The sequence below is a fragment of the Dreissena polymorpha genome, chromosome 8 (assembly GCF_020536995.1).
Source record: "Dreissena polymorpha isolate Duluth1 chromosome 8, UMN_Dpol_1.0, whole genome shotgun sequence".
Lineage (NCBI taxonomy): Eukaryota > Metazoa > Mollusca > Bivalvia > Myida > Dreissenidae > Dreissena > Dreissena polymorpha.
In genome coordinates this window covers 73,879,043-73,895,917 of record NC_068362.1, presented here as the reverse complement: position 1 = coordinate 73,895,917, position 16,875 = coordinate 73,879,043, and the positions used below count along the sequence as shown (strand labels likewise).

Sequence of the window (16,875 nt, the reverse complement as noted above, 5' to 3'; positions counted from 1 at the left end):
TGTAACGAATTTACAAAGACACAATCTGTGACCCATTGTTTTCAGTTCGGAACCATTGTTTCAAAATATGCGAGTCCCAGGGACTCATTAATGTAGATTTCAAAATGAATCACTGTATCATAATATCAAAATATAAACTTACGTGGTGGTCATCAAATTATAAATCCATATCGTTTTGAGCAGATAATTCACACTCGACATGATTGTGTTTACATCGATATTCTATTGCATGTATAATATTACGACTACACAGTAAATGAAACGTCATAACGATGACGTATTGACGCAATAAATTATGTACAGTGTCTTTGGATCTATGTAAAATGAGATATTGTTATATTCCAGTTTATACAATGTCTTATGATCTTTGTTTGTATTAATCCAGGGCTTAACACTAACTTTTTTTTCAACTAGCCCATTCGGGCTAGTAAATGCAGAACCTATTAGCCCTGACCAATCTTTCATGTGCCCCGACCAAAGTATTATCAAAACCTTTACATTTATCATTTAACTTGTATTTTCTTGTGCGTGGAGATGCGCAATTATGATTCAATCATTCTTATTAGCTTGCCTTACTAATGCTAATGAATTCAATATTCATCTACTTAAGACATCTATTTGTAATCTTCACGCCATTTCGGGAGAAATTTCCTTGTTTTTTTTCCCTCATACTTTCTCTTACTTTCCTCCTTCCCTTTTCTTTTCTTATCCGAGGAACCCCAATCCCCACCCATAAAGCCAAACTTAAACAACGACATGAACGTTAAAACCTTTTTACATAGATTGCCGCGGTTGCTGTCTGACAACAAACAGTAAGTGAATCTTAGGTGTTGCAAAATAACAAATAACGTGTTACGGTAGTTGTAACAATTGTACAAGGTTAACTCTCTACTAAAAGCCGGGATCGACCATTAATATTAGTTTTGCTAATTGAATTGCGTAAAAAAGAATGTCAAAACACTTCTAATCGATCAAACAAATTAAAATTATTTAAAATTGATAAATAAATAATAATTTTACATTAACTTTGTGTTAATGTTGAGTTTTTTACCCTTCATCGATCCCGGACAATCCTGGGCGATCCCGGCTTTAAGTTTAAAACGTATTTTTATCGAGAAAACACGTCACTCCGAGTAAACCAATCAAAACCGTATCTAGCGGAATTCCGTTTAAAAATAGGTACTGACGTGTTTTACCAGGAAAACCGCCGGGGATTTTCTGAATAGTCGGCCTCTTTTTGATTGCAATCAGGGGGTTCCAAATCTATTTCGAGTTACGATCTGTTTGTAGTCTCTGACTTCACTCTGGGATTTAATTGTCATCTGATCATACTGTATTAAGAGTTTTGCATCTTTAAAAAGCTTATTTAAAACGCAGTTTATTGATATAGAACACATAATCCCGCCCAAAATACACACGACCGGTCGGGCATGTTACTGGGACATTCCCTAGCCCGGACCTAGGTACAGGCAGTGAATGTCGTTCGGACGTGCCTTAGTGTAAGCCCTGATTAATCGAATAAATTAAGTCGGATATACATGTACTACCATAATTATTTCTTTTCACTTGCTTTAATTTCGATATACACGACATTTGTATACATATGATGAACATATGCAATAAACAGCTCATTATATGGGGCAAGTGTGCCTTTAGTGGTTATTGGCACACTTGGTGTTTATTTAAATAACTCACCAAGTGGGCCAATAACCACTAAAGGCACACTTGTCCCATATAATAATCTATACGTATGTGAGGGCAAGAAACAACAACAACTCTGCATGGAGATTGGGATTTAACATGAGGTAATTAATTTAATAAATGTTTGAATGTTTATGTATTGCATTGTTTGCATTAATTCAGAAATTCTTAAATCGTTTCCTTAACCGCTCGATACGAGGATAATTATCGTAGTACCAATATATAAATATCAGGTTTCAATGAACCTTTTTTCTTTCAATAGATGTGAAAAAAGTAATTGCAATTTAAACACGTGTGTTTGTTATTGTCCACCATCTTCTTATCATGTGACCATGACATTCAACCAACAAATAGGTTATTTCCGGTGCAACTCAATGAAACGTTAACCTGCTGAATTACTCACTCGTTCGAAGAAGCTATTAGGACTTTATCACGTTTTATCGGTGAGTCTGGCTCTTAAAATTTTTGAGTTCTTTTTAGTATATCGTGATCTTATTTTTTCGCCAAAATCATCACTGTGTAGGTCCCTGGATAGTTTCTGAGATTATTTTCATTAATTAAAAAATAAACAAGTTGTAATAACAGTTATTTACTGTTTTTATAATGTAATGAATGAATTTCCGTTCTGTTCTGATAAGCTATCGACATATATCGTGCCTCTAATTTCAACGGTGTATGCCTAGTTTCATGATAGCTTTCTTGTTATTCTTTTGTCTGAATAATTTATTATACTTAAGTAGAAACTGTTAATTTAGGGTCAATCAAGGACAGAAGGGACAGTTAATTTGGTATCCCCATATCTAATGACTCAACAGGGAAATCCTGGTCTGCCTTGATTCTTACTTTAATTTTATGAATCTTCCTTAAAGAAAATTTGTTGTCAAACCAGGCCTCTCAGGCTCAAATAGTTTTGAACGGAGTGGAAAAACTGACATTACTGGTTTTGCTCTTAAAAATGACTAAACTTCCTAAAATACTTTTTTTTATAGTTTATATGAGATCTTGGACTGCTTAAAAAGTGACATTAAGTTGCTCTTATATTGCTTTAGTTACAAGAGGACTTGGTCACTGACACATGAGTTTTAGATAGGTACAGTTTGGTCGCCAGTAACAGATCAATTCCGGTACAGAGAAGAAAACAATGACACTGTCTAGAACATAATAGAAATATACGGGCACAATATTTCTATTTCAATATACAATTTTTACAATGTAAATTACCAAATATATCAAATGCCCCATATGAAGGATCAGGAACTGGGTTTGCAAAAAAAAGGGTTTGGGGTGGAATGTGACTTCTGTAAAAAGTGGATGCCTACAGGGTGTCTGAACTATGAAGTGGATGAACATAAGCCATTTTTATGCGCAAAATGTCATAAGTCAAACGTGTTTGATTTAGAAAGCCCTTTGACAAACTATTAAAAGTTTGTCTCACAAGTTTGATGAAAAGCAAACTGAGCAATAGTCCAAGATTTTTAATTAAATTTTGAGCTAAAAGAAGACAATGAGCTTGTGTATGATGAAAATAGGATAGTTGGCTTTTTATGATTACTGCAAGGGCTTGTTACTATAAATGTGTTTCATCACAATATACCAATCTTTGATCATCCAAACTAGAATGAATATTTCGGATTGTAGGGTGTGTGGGGTCAAGGTCTCTTTTCATATGTATACAGAAAGAAGGTTTCTGCTTTATAGATCCAGAACAAATTGAGCAATTGTATTTAAATTAGATATATAGATATGGTACCTAGTATGAAGACCTTGCAAAGGTTGCATTTGCCTTGCAAGGTCAAGGTCACTGTTATTAAAATAGCTAGTTGGAATCTGCTTAGAAACTGTGAGATGATTTATGGTCATCGTTACTTAATATAGATAAAACCCATTAACAAATTAAGCTATTGTATTGAAACTTTTTACTTAAATACCTTAATATTTATAGACCTATCATAGGAATGGATTCTAGTGAATGGAGTAAAGGAGATTGTCAAATTACCCAAAATACTTCCACTCCTGTAGGACAAATGTCTTGTTATTGCAAATTCTAACTCACCTTGAGAAAATTCATTCCTTTCCTTACAAAAACAGGCTAGGAAATCTAAACTACATGTTTTGTCGATTTCTTACAAGTACATCAATTTATAATGTTTTTCGTATATAATTATGATATAAATTTCCTTTCCTTACAAAAACAGGGTAGGAAATCTAAACTACACTGTTTTGTCGATTTCTTACAAGTATATCAATTTATAATGTTTTTCGTATATAATTATGATATAAATTTGTAATTATTATCATCTGTAAATTTAATTTAATCTATTTTGTACAGTAAAAGGTATAATACAATTAGTAACAAGAAAAAGCAGACAATGTTCAACAAAATGATAAGTTTGCATTATCCTTTAATGTAATGTTTGTCAGAAAGTGCCTTTGTACAGACATCAATTAACAATAATTGTCTCATAGCAGTTGTGTCCCTTTACCTGTGAGGAAAATAAAAATTACCAGATAAAGGTCACTGTTAGTAAATAAAGTACACATTTTTGTTTTCAATATTACCAATTACCTGCAAACAAATTAACTACTCAGTAATTGTCAGGAAACTGCATGTATTATATGTACCTTATATCAAGGGATTACACATGTGATGGGTCAAATCCAAGGTCAATACATGTTACTTAAGGGACCTTTTCACTTTTTGATAAATTTACAATATTGAAAACAAAATCAGATTTGCAAAATTTTCATTGTAGTTATGTTTTTTGCTAAAAAACAGTACTACTGAACATGTACTATGCTCTAAAATATCCATTATATGCATCTTTAAATTTACGATAAAAAAACCTGAGAATTGTTGCAAACGCTAAATGATTTTATAATATGAGAAGTTCTGTTGTTATCGTTTTATTTTGTGACATTACGAAGATTATATATATAAGAAATAAAATATGTGAAGTATTATGTCAGGTAGTGTTTTTTTATGGCAATTTCGGGGCCGATATTTGGCCCCATTCCCCTAAAACAGGTTTTTTTTCTCCACTTTTTGGGAAGATAGCCCATGGCTTTGGAATTGGGAATTTTATCGGCATTTTCATGAAATTGGGAAAATAAATTCATTCAAATTAAAAGAAAAAAATCATATAAAACTTTGTTAGATGTAATAAAATACACATAAGACTTCTTTCTAAAGAAAAAAAAAATAATTTTTTTTTTTTTTTTTTTTGGCATTTGGGAATTTTGTGCCACATTTTGGGAAAAAGTATACTTTTTGGGATTGGGAACATAGCCGAATTTCGGCTATAAAATCAGGCAAAAAAAAAACCTTTAAAAAAAGAGTATATATTTTTCCCCCATTTTGTAAAAAAAATCCCCTCGAGAAGTTAAAAAAAAAAAATACAGTATTGTATTAAGTGACCACTCAAGGGAGTAATCAAAAGTGGTCTCTTAATAAAATGGTCTTTAAATTAAAAAGGCCATTCTGGAAGAATGCTTACCCCACAATTTTAATCTATATGCAGGATAATCTCTTTTGTCAACAATGATTTTAACATTTATAATAAAATGAATATAAACACAATACATAAACAATATTTTACTTATAATGTGTTTTATTTTTTCACTAATAAATTATCATTTATTATAAATGAATTGTGTGTACATATTTATTTGCAAAAACAACATAGACAAGGAAATATTTTTTGCATTTTTTTTTCACCTGACACATTATTTTCCACGTCTTCAAGCACCTCGGCTTTACGCTTAAGAATGTTCTGAATTTGAGTTTTACCGTCTCCAAACTCATCTGCGATTTTACGTGCACTTATACTCTTTGACAATTCCAAAACCCGAATTTTCTAATTCAACGTTAACACTTTTCGTTTTGACATTTTAATTTCTGCATGTACGCTTAAGGAAATCTGACTCGATTATGATACATAATGAGCTGAAAAAATTAAACCAGGTCAATTGAAAACAAACAAACAGACCTGATTGGAAAATTTATTAAGTAAATAACAATGTGATTGGCTAACAAATATCTACTAATTAGTACAATTACAAATTGGTAATGTACGGATTTCGACAGATGTTGCCAATAATAGTTTATTTTCCGCACTTCTCAGGAAATGTTTGTCGCGTATAGTGCATTGTTTCTGCTGCTGTTATCTATACTCGAGAAAAATCAGCGTTGTCTCTTAGCGTTTCACATAGTAAACTATTTAAGCTGTAGACTGTGCGTAATACGCTCCTCTATTATTCAAATCAATAAATTGATACGCAGTCTACAACAATACCAGTCAGAACCGGTCAACGAGACAGAGCATAATCATAATGGTTGGTGTGAAAACAAAGCAGAGGTGTAACAGTATACACTTATTTCATGGATGCGCGATGAACAGTCAACACTGTTTCCCAAGGTATCAGGGATGACTTTGGTACTGTTGCCCTGAGGCCGATAGGCCGAGGGCAACAGTTCCAAATGTCAGCCCTGATACCGAGGGACAACAGTTTTGACTGTTCACCAAGCATCCATGAAATAAGTGTTTTATTACCTGATCGAATTTCCAACATAGAAATAAAAGCAAACTACATTTTTATTAACACACAACAGTAATCGATAAAATAAATAATTTTGACTGTTCAACTGTAAAATGACTGTCATTTTTTCGACGAAATGACGTCATTATTCCAGCGGGCAACAGTTCAAACTGTTGACCGGTCAACAGTTCGATATTCACCGGTAACAGTTTAAAACATTGCAAATTTCTTTTTTTACGAGGAAATAGCAAAAAATAATTTATAATCATTTATATAAGACATCAGGTAATAATACATCTTATCGGCTTAGATAAACAATTAACTACGGATTTGTCCCTGAAAGATCAATAGATTAACCACTTTTACCTCCTAGTGGTCGCTTAATTCAAGATTCGGACATCAAAATACACAAAAATCAGCGGTCGCTGCAGGTCGCGTAAGACAAAAGTCGCTTAATACAATATCATAATATAGCGAAAAAGCACCGTGGGATTTAAAAATGGTCGCATAAGACAAAGGTCGCTTAATACAAGTGGTCGCATCCACAAGATTGACTGTATATTTTTTTTTTTTTTAAAGAACTGTCTCATAATCATGATAAATATATCTCAAATTTATTTCATAAACAACTAACAAAGTATATAACTACAATTAATATTATTTTGAATAATTATAAAGAGTTATATTAAATAGTTCTTCCCAAATCAATGGACTTTTCACATTAATTGCATTTTTCTCCCAAAATGGCCAGGAAAAAGCCTGATGTATCTATATTGTGTCAATATTTGTTGATAAAATCATTCCAATTTGGTCCATTTTATTGATAAACTAGAAATGGCGAAGCAGAGGCCGACGCGTATCCCCACGCCGAATGTTTGACCTAGATGTGCCCCAGGGTTGGTAATGGGGCCATGCATAGCTGAGATTGACCGTATTGTCATAAGAGAAGTTCATCATTAATTAGAAGTGAATTGGTGTAGAAATGAAGAAGTTATAGTAAAAGGCAATTTTGGGTGGGTGTGACATATGTGGGCAGGGCGCCCCAGGGTTGGTAATTGTGCCATGCATAGTTGAGATTGACCGTATTGTCATAAGAGAAGTTCAGTATCAATTTGAAGTGAATCGGTGTAGAAATGAAGAAATTATAGTAAAAGGCAATTTTGGGCGGGTGTGGTCTATGTGGGCGGGGCCCCAGGGTTGGTAATGGGGCCATGCATAGTTGAGATTGACCGTATTGTCATAAGAGAGGTTCAGTATCAATTTGAAGTGAATCGGTGTAGAAATGAAGAAATTATAGTAAAAGGCAATTTTGGGTGGGTGTGGTCTATGTGGGCGGGGCGCCCCAGGGTTGGTAATGGGGCCATGCATAGTTGAGATTGACTGTATTGTCATTAGAGAAGTTCAATATCAATTTGAAGTGAATCGGTGTAGAAATGAAGAAATTATAGTAAAGGGAATTTTGGGTGGGTGTGGTCTATGTGGGCGGGGCCCCAGGGTTGGTTATGGGGCCATGCATAGTTGAGATTGACCCTAATGTCATAAGAGAAGTTCAGTATCAATTTTAAGTGAATCCGTGTAGAAATGAAAAAATTATAGTAAATGGAATTTTTTGGTGGGTGTGGCCTATGTGGGCGGGCGCCCCAGGGTTAGGATTGGGGCCATGCATAGTTGAGATTGACCCTAATGTCATAACAAAAGTTCAGTATCAATTTGAAATGAATCCGTGTAGAAATGAAAAAATAATAGTAAATGGAAATTTTTGGTGGGTGTGGCCTATGTGGGCGGGGCGCCCCAGGGTTGGGAATGGGGCCATGCATGGTTGAGATTGACCGTATTGTCATAAGAGAGGTCCAGTATCAATTTGAAGTGAATCGGTGTAGAAATAAAGAAGTAAATGTAAAATAACCTAAAAAAATGAGTGATAATTTCTGACGCGGCCCCACCCCAACCGCTATAACTTTTGACCCAGGGGTCAGATCAAAATTCCAAATAGTGCAGGGTCGCACATATGCTCATAGCTACCATGTGTGTAAGTTTCAAGGTTCTAGTGCTTTTAGTGTAGGAGGAGATAGTGGCCAGGACGGACGGACAGACAGACAGACGGACGGACGGACGGCGGAGATAACCACAATATCCCCACCTTTTTTTCAAAAAGCGTGGGGATAAAAATGCTCTAATTTGACATTTTATCGATTTAAAAGATCCCAATTAGACTCAAAATGGCTAAGAAAACTGAGACTGTGCATGAAGGCTGCATGGACTGTCTGAAACTAATGTTGAAAAAATTATTGATTTATATTTTAATTTTAAGAAAAAAGTCAAAGACATTCAGCTGTTAATATAATATTCATTTAAACATGTGTATTAATATAATAAATATCATTACATATAAACAAGTAAATTTTTTATTTTCCCCTTTTCCTGAAAAACGACGCATTTTGTCCCCTTTGGACGGGCCCCGCCACCATTCCCCTATAAGTGAAAAAAAACACTGTCAGGACAGATGGCCAAGTGGTTTAAGCGTTAAACTTTTACTCCAAGGGTCAGCGGTTTAACTGAGCCCAGGAGTGGAACTGTTACTTTTTTAGCTCCACTGGCCAGAGGCCAGCGGGGCTAATGTCATGGTCCTGTATCCGTCGTGCATGCGTGAGTCTGTGCGTGCGTGCGTGCATTAACTTTTTGTTTAAACATCTTCTTCTCCTAAACTACAAGTCCAATTCTGATAAAACTTCTCACAAATGTTCCTTGGGTGAATCTCTTTCAAATTTGTTCAAACCCTGGGGTCAAATTTGACCCCGTCCAGGGGTCAATAAATTGAACATATGCTTATATAAAGCCTATTTTGTGCAAACTTTAAAAAATTTTTGTCCCTAACCATTGGGCCTAGTGCTACCACATTTGGCATGTAGTGACATTTAATAGTTCTCTACTTTGTGTGTTCGAATTATGCCCCTGGGGTCAAATTTGACCCTGCCCGGGCAGGGTTTTTTTTCCACTTTTTGGGAAGATAGCCCATGGCTTTGGAATTGGGAATTTGATCGGCATTTTCATGAAATTGGGAAAATAAATTCATTAGCCTTTTTTTCCACATGAAAAGTCCACTGATTAGGGAAATACTAAATTTGATATAACTCTTTATAATCATTTAAATTAAAAGAACAAAATCATATTATACTTTGTTACTTTGTTAGATGTATTTGAATTGAAATTGAGATAAAATACGCATTAGACTTCTTTCTAAAAAAAAAAAAAAAAAAAAAATTTTTTTTTTTTTTTTTTTTTTGGAAATTGGGAATTTTTTGCCACATTTTGGGAAAAAAGTATACTTTTTGGGATTGGGAACATAGCCGAATTTCGGCTATAAAATTGGTCCAAAAAAACCCCTGCCGGGGGTCACAAAAATGAACATATGCTTACATAAAACCTATTTTGTGTAAACTTTAAAAATCTTTCTGTCCATACATGTAACTGTAGGGCTACCAAATTTGGTATGTAGTGACATCTAATAATTCTCTACTTAGTTTGTTCAAATTATGCCCCTGGGGTCAAATTTGACCCTGCCCCGGGGGTCACAAAAATGAACATACGCTTAAATAAGGCCTATTTTGTGCAAACTTTAAAAATCTTTCTGTCCATAACCATATGGCATATGGCTACCAAATTTGGTATGTAATGACATCTAATAGTTCTCTACCAAGTTAGTTCAAATTAAGCCCCTGGAATCAAGTTTGACCGTTCCCCAGGGGTAAAAAAATTGAACATATGTTAATATTGGACCTATTTTGTGCAAACTTTAAAAATCTTTCTGTCCATAACCATTGGGCCTATTTCTACCAAATTTGGTATGTATTAAAATCTTATAGTTCTCTACCAAGTTTTTTCAAATTATACCCCTGGGGTCAAATTTGACCCTGCCCCGGTGGTCACAAAAATGAACATATGCTTAAATAAGGCCTATTTTGTGCAAACTTTAAAAATCTTGTTCATAATTTTAGAGCCTAGGGCTAAATCACAGAAACGTTTATTTTTTAAAAATCACCACAGCCCGCACTACAGAACTTAAATGACGTAATCAATGGGACAATTAGTCTTCAATATCGATATAGTCGTTGCACTCGCAAGTGTAAGTGTTGCACAGAAAGTCAAGACAAATGATAACTGTATGCTAATCTTCAACTATTTAAACAAACGATTTAACACGCTAATGTCAATGTTGAAACCATCATAAAATGTCAATTTCAATACACATCTCCAAAATGGCGTCTCCAAACTATTCGGTGAAGTGTGTTCTTCGAATTTATCGTTGCAATCCATTCCTGATATCCAATTCAAGACGTTTATATTAAAGCGGATGTACTCTTCCCATTCGTAGTGAAAACAATACGATGTTTAAACTAAGCGTTTATTCGTGTCGTCTTTTAGAACGCCGTTGCTACATGTATGTTAACGTGTAAAAGCCGGATCAGCAAAATCAGCGTACATTTTAAACATCAAAAATGGATTGTTTTGCAGATTTTTAGGAAAGTGTGGTATGATAAACAAAAAAACAGGTTACTGTCCAATCGTTTTGTAATATATCAGACTCGACACGAATAAAATAACGGCTCGGCCTTGACGTTATATTATTCTAAGCCTCGCCTGATATATTACAAAACGATGGGACAGTAACCTGTTATTCTCTATAAACCTCACGCCATATGCAAGTAGTGTTGCCATGATCGCAACATCATGATGAATTATAATTCAATTTTGTGTCTCATAAACATTTACTTTGTTTAACAAACAACCTCTACAAAGTTATCATTCCTACTGCCTTTTGGCACCTGATAAACCTGAAAAACTCGTAACTGTATGTTTGCTCAGACAAAAATCTTCTTTGTACAATAAACAATTTCTTCACCACGTTAACAATCTTGCTACACTCACCTAGTATTAAATGTCTCAAGAATGCCCCCCCCCCCCCTCCGAAGGGAGCATTTAGTTTTTAAACTGTCAGTCCGTCTGTCAGTCTGGTCTGTCCGTCCATCTGAAAACTTTAACATTGTCCATAACTTTCTTAATACTAAACCGATTCGCTTCATACTTGGACACACATCCCTTTGGACAAGACCTTTCTTCAGACGTATGTGTTTTTGACCTTGACCATTCAATGACCTGGGGGGGGGGGGGGGGTCAGGGCATATATCATTCTATGGTGACAGCTCTTGTTTAATAGTTTTTTTTTCCTTTGAAAACACTTATTGTATGTTACCTGTAAATATGTTACTGCATTGTAAATACAAAAACCAGCATACTTTCAGATAATTCATCAAAGGAACACCCAGAAGAAAGGCAAGGTCTTCCTTTTTACTTAAGCCTGTGGTTATTTAAATCGCATTAAAATAACATTAGAATACTTATTGTTATTGATTAAAGGGATCTTTTCACGGTTTGGTAAATTAACAAAATTGAAAAAAGCTGTTTCAAATTCGCAAATTTCCGGTTTAGTTATGATATTTGTGAGGAAACAGTATTACTGAACATTTGCCATGGTCTAACATAGCCATTATATGCATCTTTTGACGATTTCAAAACCTAAGAATTATAAAGCGTTGCAACGCGAAACGATTGAATAATTTGGAGAGTTCTGTTGTTGTCGTTTAAATTTGTGAAACTACGAAGATTGCTTATATAACGTATTAAATACGCAACTTATGGATGCTTGGCAGGATAGCTCAGTTAGCTAATGCGTTTTTACCTCAGGATTCCGGGGGTCACTGGTTCGAGCCTTGCTGAGGGCTACTATTTTTTCCTTTTTTAAATTTTATTTTAAATTTTTTACTGGAGCTTTTAAAATTTAATGTTTACATTTATCAATATAAAGCATTTAATGACAAACTTCAAAACATGCCAAAATATGTGAAAAGGCCCCTTTAATAAATAATATCAAATACATGAACACACTATGATCCTTTAAATTGCAATCAAGAGTTCACTGCCCGATTTTGTGACATGTACATGTATTAAGTGTGCAATTATATTGAATAGGCAGTTTGTTTCTTTGAAAAGCTATTTGTGTCGTTTGTCATGTGCTAATAATGTTATTGATGATTTATAAATGAAGCTTATTATGACTTCTGAAGTTTCTTCTCGTACTTTATATAACTGTAAAATGTATACAAGTAATAATAGAGGCAATTAAATTTATGTAATACAGTTAATTGAATGAGTGTTATTCAAATAATAAATAGGGGAATAATTAAAATATATAATGTTTTTTAGGTTGCAAAAAAGTGGCAACAACTTTTTGGGAGCCAGTGAAACCCCTGAAACACCATGATCCAAAGATGTATAATAACATATAAACAATATTTATTTCATTTACAAATACAAAAACATTGTTCAATTAATGGTTAAAACATAAACACAAACAATGTCTTGGAAGTACATACAAAAACCAACTACTTAGTACATACTTCTAAAGCTCTGAGTCATCCTAGAGTGCTTTTTGACATACAATAATGTCATTGAAGATGATATCACAATGGAAGAAATTGCAAAAATCTGCTGAAGATAATCGTTGCATTCTATGTCGGGAGGGGGAATAAGGAATGGGGAGAAATTAAAGTGCTTAATTAAGGGCCAGTTGCCAATAAATCGATAGTTCCAGCAACTTAGTGATCATGCATTTAATGCTCATTCCATTGCTATGACGCTGTACAGCGGCAGTTCTCCAGCCAGGATTTGAAAAGGGCAGGGGTACTATTTTGTCAAAAGGGCACTGTTGAGTGCGCAGGTGTATCTGGAATGCTCCTTGTTGCATATTAATTTTTATGTTATTAATAATTGTTAGAAAATATTATTATTCCAATTTTTATTAAACCATGCAAATAAAAGGTCTACATTGAGGAATACATTAATTACAATGTAATAAGAGATTTACCGGCATAAAATAAAATCTTTTTTTGTTATAAATAAAAGGGCAGGGCATGGCCTCATAAGGGCAGGGCGGGGCTTCGGAAGGGCAGAGCCGGGAGCCCTTTTATATAGGCCTAGCTGGAGAACTGCAGTGGCATCTAGTAGTGATTGGCTGATGAGTTAGTTTGCATTGACAGCTAATGTTAAGTTGGTGTAAGCCATGTGTCTGGTCATTGACTCCATCATCAAAGTTGCTTGTGGATACAGATGTTACAGACGTGACAGGGGGTGCATTCATAATCTGTAAACATGTTTCAATGCACATTGACATTCATGTTACCATGCAGATTGATTGATTAGGAAATTATATTCAGGATCAATGTTCATATTAAAAACAAACTGTTGATTACTGTAGTGTGGCAGAAGGATACTTGGAGCTGGATGGGAAATATGCAGGCCTTTTCCTGACCATTTTTGGGAAAAACGAAAGTTCAGGATTGGGATTTTTTCATGCAAAAGTCAAATGATTTGGGAAAAAACGAATTTAATATAACTCTTTATTATAATTAACATTTGAAAAACAAGATCAAATAAATCATTAAAATAATTTGATAACTTGTTAGATGTACATGTAATAAAAAATAAATTTGAGAGAAAATAATATCATTTACACTTCTTTCTAAAAAAAAATTCGAAATTTGGGATTTAAAAAAAGGGGGTTTAGGAAATGGTCTGTTTATTGGACCTGAAAGTATGCCAGGAAAAGGCCTGATATGCAACCATGATAACACACTAAATAACTGCACATTCTGTCAGCCCTACCATATTTTTATGCCCCCCTTCGAAGAAGAGGGGGTATATTGTTTTGCACATGTCGGTGGGTCAGTCTGTCCACCAGATGGTTTCCGGATGATAACTCAAGAACGCTTAGGCCTAGGATCATGAAACTTCATAGGTACATTGGTCATGACTGGCAGATAACCCCTATAGATTTTCAGGTCACTAGGTCAAAGGTCAAGGTCACAGTGACTCAAAATAGTAAAATGGTTTCCGGATGATAACTCAAGAATGCTAAGGCCTAGGATCATGAAACTTCATAAGTACATTGATCATGACTGGCAGATGACCCCTATTAATTTTCAGGTCACTAGGTGAAGGTCACAGTGACTCGAAACAGTGAAGTGGTTTCCTGATGATAACTCAGGAATAATTAGGCCTAGGATCATGAAACTTCATAGGTACATTGATCACAACTGGCAGATGACCCCTATTGATTTTCAGGTCACTAAGTCAAAGGTCAAGTCACAGTGACAAAAAACCTATTCACACAATTGCTGCTACTACAACTGACAGCCCATATTTTTATGTCCCCCTTCGAAGAAGAGGGGGTATATTGTTTTGCACATGTTGGTCGGTCCGACGGTCTGTTGGTCCGTCCACCAGATGGTTTCCGGATGATAAATCAAGAACGCTTAGGCCTAGGATCATGAAACTTCATAGGTACATTGATCATAACTGTCAGATGACCCCTATTGATTTTCAGGTCACTAGGTCAAAGGTCAAGGTCACAGTGACTTGAAATAGTAAAATGGTTTCTGGATGATAACTCAAGAATGCTTAGGCCTAGCATCATGAAACTTCATAGGTACATTGATCATGACTGGCAGATGACCCCTATTGATTTTCAGGTCACTAGGTCAAAGGTCAAGGTCACAGTGACTCGAAATAGTAAAATGGTTTCCGGATGATAACTCAAGAATGCTTAGGCCTAGGATCATGAAACTTCATAGGTACATTGATCATGACTGGCAGATGACCCCTATTGATTTTCAGGTCACTAGGTCAAAGGTCAAGGTCATAGTGACTCGAAACAGTAAAATAGTTTCCGGATGATTACTCAAGAATGCTTACGCCTAGGATGATGAAACTTAATAGGAATATTGATCATGACTGGCAGATGACCCCTATTGATTTTCAGGTCACTAGGTCAAAGGTCAAGGTCACAGTGACTCAAAATAGTAAAATGGTTTCCAGATGATAACTCAAGAATAATTAGGCCTAGGATCATGAAACGTCATAGCAGTGTCCGACAAATCCATTGCCCGGAGCCCGGGGGCTACCAAAATTTTTCATCGGGCTACTGAAATTTTCCAGCTGACGCCCGCCGGGCTACTATAAATCTATAAGAGCGGTAGCCCGTTTTATTGACAGACATACGTACAATAAACACGCTTACCATGTGTTTCTACACTGTGTATTGCTTATTATCCGATAACAAAGTGCAATCAATTATCTAATCAGTCACCGATCACTTGCGGTAATGTCGTAAACAGTAACAGTGTATTTTAATCATCCAATCAGAATCATCATTTGTCGTCTGCTAATAATATAATGAGAGCCGGTTGGATCGTTGGCGCACATGATGCAACATCAGTTCGCAGTTTGGAATTCTTTGTTAAACGTAACAATGAGTAATAGTGACAACGTTTTTGATGTCGTTAAATATCCAAGGACGCCGAACATTAAATAAATCATAACAATAGCGGATTCTTCAAAACGGTAACGAAACCGAAAATGAATTTTAATAACATCGGTGTGAACGCGGTTAACACCTGCTAATTAGTTTGCATTGTCAATTTTTAATTGGATTAATCGACTGTTAATAAAAAAAAACATATATGCCCAATTTATATTTTTTAAACCAAATTATGGGTGGGTAATATAGAAGATAAAAGTCATACACAAACGTTTGAAATTTTCTAAAGTGTCAAATGAATTTCGGCATATGGTTCTATTTAAAGATATGATGCAATAAGCTTCCAATCAGGACCGTTCAATTGCAACATGCGTAAATCCCCTGCCACGCTTTGCACGCGTTGTGTACAGCTATTTTAGGTTACAAAATTCTACATTTAATAAATGAATTTCTTTGTCCAGATAAAAAGCGCTCAAAAATTGGCATGGGTGTATTTATTTGTAAATAAGAATTTCGTAGCGGGTACAACATTGAGATCATTTAATTTCCATTAAAAGTTTCGTTGTGAATTTCAACTAAAGTACCGGGATATCTCGCGAATTATTTGGCATTGACATTTCCTCTTAATAAAATATAATGTAAACACACTGTATCGTTACCGTTACACTATATCAGTTCCTTCATTATTGAAACAATTATTGTATTGTATACTGACTGCGCACAAGTGTCGTAACATACGGATGCGCTACGTAAATTCGGACAGTACTTAAAGTTGGATACAAGTAAATAAATGATTTAATATTCTTGATTTTTTGAAACTCGGTATTTGTTGTTAAAAAGGGCAATTGCATTGATTTACACCATACGAGTCAATCGTATTGATCATCTAAACGCTTTATTTACGTTTCCAACATAACGTGCTGTCCGAATTTAAGTACACATACATGTGCACATACATGTAATATCTACATGTATCCCAGTGTGACCCAAATTCGACGATGTAACGGTTACATGAAGCAATATTTAGCAAATAATGAAAGAAATAATGAAATGTTTAATAGCACAAAATAATAATTTTAAACTCTGATGTATTACTTTGAAATGATTCCAAGACAATAATCATCCATTTAATCGATACAAATAGAACATCGTCAAATTTAGGTGTCGTCGAATTTGGGTTACGGTAGGATAGTATATGATTTTCTTTGGTACATTTACATTTAAGTACACGGTGCCTGTACTGTAACATTAATTAACGATATTGA

The 16,875-nt window shown here is 34.9% G+C and overlaps 2 protein-coding genes across 9 annotated transcripts in view; one reads left to right on the top strand and one right to left on the bottom strand.

The window, feature by feature from the left end:
* LOC127841979 (TATA box-binding protein-associated factor RNA polymerase I subunit B-like) overlaps positions 1–2,270 on the bottom strand; it is a 49,410-nt gene extending 47,140 nt beyond the window's left edge. The window contains exons 1-2 of one of the 8 annotated variants that reach the window (XM_052371213.1): positions 1,947–2,050; positions 143–314 (exon numbers count right to left, since the gene is read on the bottom strand). The gene's annotated coding sequence lies outside the window, so the exon portion shown is untranslated. Of the gene's footprint in view, positions 1–142; positions 315–1,187; positions 1,332–1,917; positions 2,063–2,104 lie in introns of those variants that run through there. The other 7 variants (XM_052371214.1, XM_052371218.1, XM_052371217.1 and 4 more) reach the window with 7 other exon arrangements.
* Positions 2,034–16,875, top strand: part of LOC127841980 (nuclear hormone receptor HR96-like) — a 189,319-nt gene continuing 174,477 nt past the window's right edge. The window contains exon 1 of the mRNA XM_052371234.1: positions 2,034–2,144. The gene's annotated coding sequence lies outside the window, so the exon portion shown is untranslated. The remainder of the gene's footprint in view (positions 2,145–16,875) is intronic.